This window comes from Coregonus lavaretus (assembly GCF_964263955.1).
Source record: "Coregonus lavaretus genome assembly, contig: HAP1_SCAFFOLD_4745, whole genome shotgun sequence".
In the NCBI taxonomy this organism is placed as follows: Eukaryota; Metazoa; Chordata; class Actinopteri; order Salmoniformes; family Salmonidae; genus Coregonus; species Coregonus lavaretus.
Genome location: NW_028163977.1, coordinates 35,439 through 40,067, shown reverse-complemented (window position 1 = coordinate 40,067; position 4,629 = coordinate 35,439). Strand labels below are relative to the sequence as shown.

The following is a 4,629-nucleotide window of genomic DNA, read 5'->3' as shown; positions in this document are numbered from 1 at the left end:
TTATAATTGGAATGTGACACAAAACAAGGCAACGGTCTGCTTTAGGACCATGCGGATGCCTCCAAGCGGTCAGGAAGCTGTTTGGAGTGTTTATCTGACTGGATTTTAAAAAATCCCCCCCCCCCCCCACTTCTTAAACCAAAGTTGCGCCCCTGCATTCATGTACAAAACACTAGCAGGATTTGAAGGAATGGCTTAAATTTATGTTATGCATTTTCCAGTGCTGCTTTACATCATCACATTTGGGGGGTGCTTGGAGAAGGAAGTATTCCTACTTCTAGCCCGACATAATCACTTGAGGATTAAAGAGAGAGAGCAAGAAGTACTCTCTAATTAATTGCAGTGCAAATTTCACCCGCAGCTAGAACGTGCTCCTAATCCAAGTTATCAAAGGAACTTGCAAAAAGAGCCGTTGGGGAAAATAATTGTAGTTTGCCGAGTATAAGGAATCCACCTCTGGTCTCTTACAGTCAAATTGAGATCTGTCTAAACATCATCATGTGAGGTCACCATCATTACAGTAAGTGCCAAGGAGGCCAAAAGTTCACGCGCCTGCCCCAGTCTGAGAATCATACTCTAATCAGTACACTCTTAGAAAAAAAGGGTTCCAAAAGTGTTCTTCAGCTGTCCCCATAGGAGAACCCTTTTTGGTTCCAGTTAGAACCCTTTTTGGTTCCAGGTAGAACCCTTTGGGTTCCTTGTAGAACCCCCTGTGAAAAGGGTTCTAACTGGAACCAAAAAGGGTTCTTCAAATGGTTCTCCTATGGGGACAGCTGAAGAACCCTTTAACGTTCTAGATAGCTCCTTTTTTTTCTGCATATACAGTCTCATTAACAAGCTGTTTTTTAGAGAGAGACTTGACCTCCTCTGTATCCCGCTGCTGGAGATGGTTGGTTTCTTTGTTGTTGTTTTGGTTAAAAAATATAAAATAATGAGAGCAACATTACTTTATTTAAACACAATGTTAAGCTTTACAAAAACTTAAACAATGCATACAGGTCCTTCGTTTCTTTGTTGTTGTGGTTATTATAAGTTAAGATAGTTGTGCTCATCTCAATAAGGTATTTATAAGTCAAATCTATCTTAATCAAGGGGTATATTTCAATAGTTGAAATTACCAATGAGTTGCTTGAAATCGTACAGATTGTGACTATCCGTGGTCACTACTTGACTGTCACTGCTCTCTGACTGGGTGTTTCTGGAGACAAAGGCGTATAGGAATGGATCCTGTTGATGAAGACCAGAGATCCAACAATCCTCCAATTGGCCTCCCAAAACACTCTCAGAGCCTTATTCTTCATCAAGATGACCGCCATTCCCAGCACATTCATGACATGATGAGTCCATAGAATGATGAAGGTCCCAATGATGAGGTTTACTAATCTGGTCATCCTGGGGCTCCTGAAGAAAGCTGTTTGGTCCACCCTTTGGTGGAGTCGGATATAGGCTGTGGCCATGACGGAGAAAGGAACTGCAAATGCCAGGAGAGTCTGCAGGAGCAACACAGCCACCTGCTCAGCGTCTGATGCAAAAGCATATCGGCACCGGACCCATCCATTCTCATCCTGCGTCACATCCCGCACCAACACCCCATTAGGGATAGACAGGACCCAGCTACCCCCAACAGGACAACTAGCAGCCCCCTCTCCTTTGCCACTCCCATTCTGGCCCAGCTGTGGGAATGCACTACCTGGAGGAAGTGCTGGAATGCTCAATAGTGTGACAGTCAGCAGGCTAGTGTAGGCACTGCAGTAGAAAAAGTAGGTGATGAGCTTACAGAGGACTAGACCCAGGCTCCAGGTAAAGACTAGGTTGTAGATTACCAAAGGTAGGGTGAGGAATCAAAGCAGGTCAGGTGAAGCCAAGTTCAACATCAGCATCTGGCTCAAACTGGATAGATCTTGGTTTCGACGAAGGTTGACCATCACTGCGATGTTCCCTGGAAGACCTATTAGGAAGCAGAGAGTCAAGACCACGCCAGGCTCTCCACCCCTATTTTTCCTTGAAGTATGCAAATGCTCAATGCTAGTATTTTAGGAGTAATACACAATGTAATAATTCTCCCCCTTTTACCATGCTTTTATTGTCATGCCCTAACATCTCAAAATAATGTTATACCAAGTAATTGAGCAACATAATCCATTTAAAAGATGATTTAGGAAAGAAATTCCAAACATGCTAAACAGGGGATCTATCTACAGATATTGTATGTCATGCTTTTTCACAATTATAACCAAATGCTACCTGTGTGTAGGAGGAGGGCAATGATGACAAACAATAACAAGGCTCTGAACACAACGGAACGGGTTATAAACCAGCATGTACTGGTATATTTATTACAGGAACTGAAGATTGTACAAACTTGAAATAAAATGCTTCCCACTTAGGGTCTCATGAAACTTAGACTGGTCTACAGACAAACTAAATGGGCTGGGCTGCTACCCAGCATACCAACCACAAAGTGTCCAAATGAAATCTTCACTAGGTCTATGGGACCAGAGTGGTATACTATTTAATGGCACCAAAGAAAACAAGTGAAAGACAAAAGTACAGGGGGAAAAAAGTAAAAATGGTGTACAGGTGAGGTTGGAAACCCTGTGCCAGTGCTCCACCTGCTGGTAGGTCTGTTTTCTGGGTTTTGGAGAGGAGACATCGACCATGGTTAGACACGTCAGACTCTTTAAACATCTCTGTTTCTGAATGACGATCCAACTCCCCTTCAGAACTATTCACCCATGACAAAACTTCACTCAATAGAGTATTGGGCTGCTTCTCTTAGTTGATAGCCCTCTTCCATACCCATTGGACTGGGTGGACGACCGGCAGAGTTCTTCCACTGCCTCCTTTGCCGTTGCCTGCTTTCTTGTTTGTTTCCTTCCAACTTGTTAAGTGTAATATACTTGGCTACAAAGAAAAGCTTGGTAGACAAGATCTTTCCTGTTGGGTGGAGATATCTTCTTCATATGAGGGTTAACACATGTACACATAAACATAATTAGATTCTAATGAATCATAGTTGTTGAACGTCTTCCATGGCTATCCTAGTATCCTGGTAGCTGGAATGAGTTCAATGTTAGATTAATATTCAGTCTGTGGTCTCATAATGGCTTGTTCTATTTTCCCACATTCAGTGGCAGTATTTCTCACAGCGGTGTCTAACCCCTAATTGTTCTTCCAGCTAATACACAATCACCACATCTCCTTCGCCTGTTGGTTTTATCCATGGGAGCCATTATGTTGAGGTATAGCGTAATCACAATTAAACAGAACACATATTTTATCTCATTTTGTTGCAATAAAGAAAATATCCCTGAAACAGATTGGAGTTTACCTTTTAGCTCCAACTTCTCCCAAAGGTCTTCAATCCAATCTGTGTTAAACTAAACAGATCTTACATTATTCATGCTTGAATGTATTTATCCTTACTTAACTAAACAGATGGACATCTCAAACAAGCCATGATCTAAATTATGTTGTGTGAGGAAAGCAAGAGATGGTTTGTTTCCATGAATAAACGTAATTTAACAAACCATGTGAAAATAACAACTTAAATGATAAAATATGCTATTTAGCAGCCACTTTTATCCAAAGAGACTTACAGCCATGCGTGCCTAAATTATATTCATGGGTGGCCCCAGCGGGAACACCAATATACTGTACACTACCGGTCAAAAGATTTAGAACACCTACTCATTCAAGGGTTTTTCATAATTTTTACTATTTTCTTCATTGTAGAATAATAGTGAAGACATCAAAACCATTAAATAACACATATGGAATCATGTAGTAACCAGAAAAGTGTTAAACAAATCAAAATATATTTTATATTTGAGATTCTTCAAAAAAAGTAGCCACCCTTTGCCTTGATGACAGCTTTGCACATTCTTGGCATTCTCTCAAACAGCTTCACCTGGAATGCTTTTCCAACAGTCTTGAAGGAGTTCCCACATATGTTGAGCACTTGTTTGCTGCTTTTCCTTCACTCTGCGGTCCGACTCATTCCAAACCATCTCATTTTGGTTGAGGTCGGGGGATTGTGGAGGCCAGGACATCTGATGAAGCACTCCATCACTCTCCTTCTTGGTCAAATAGCCCTTACACAGCCTGGACGTGTGTTAGGTCATTGTCCTGTTGAAAAACAAATGATAGTCCCACTAAGCCCAAACCAGATGGGATGGCGTATCGCTGCAGAATGCTGTGGTAGCCATGCTGTTTAAGTGTGCCTTGAATTCTAAATAAATCACAGACAGTGTCACCAGCAAAGCACCCCCACACCATAACACCTACTCCTCCATGCTTTACACTGGGAAATACACATGCGGAGATCATTCATTCACCCACACCGCATTGGACACGGAGGTTGGAACCAAAAATCTCACATTTGGACTCCAGGCCAAAGGACACATTTCCACCGGTCTAATGTCCATTGTTCGTGTTTCTTGGCCCAAGCAAGTCTCTTCTTATTATTGGTGTCCTTTAGTAGTGGTTTCTTTGCAGCAATTCGACCATGAAGGCCTGATTCACACAGTCTCCTCTGAACAGTTGATGTTCAGATGTGTATGTTACTTGAACTCTGTGAAGCATTTATTTGGGTTGCAATTTCTGAGGCTGGTAACTCTAATGAACTCC

General features: G+C 41.9%; 1 pseudogene across 1 annotated transcript; it reads right to left on the bottom strand.

Moving 5' to 3' along the window:
• Positions 1-1,118: 1,118 nt before the first annotated feature.
• Positions 1,119-2,001, bottom strand: LOC311117608 (leukotriene B4 receptor 1-like; annotated as a pseudogene). The gene has a single exon. The product of its transcript is annotated as a leukotriene B4 receptor 1-like (transcript).
• Between the last annotated feature and the right edge of the window lie 2,628 nt (positions 2,002-4,629).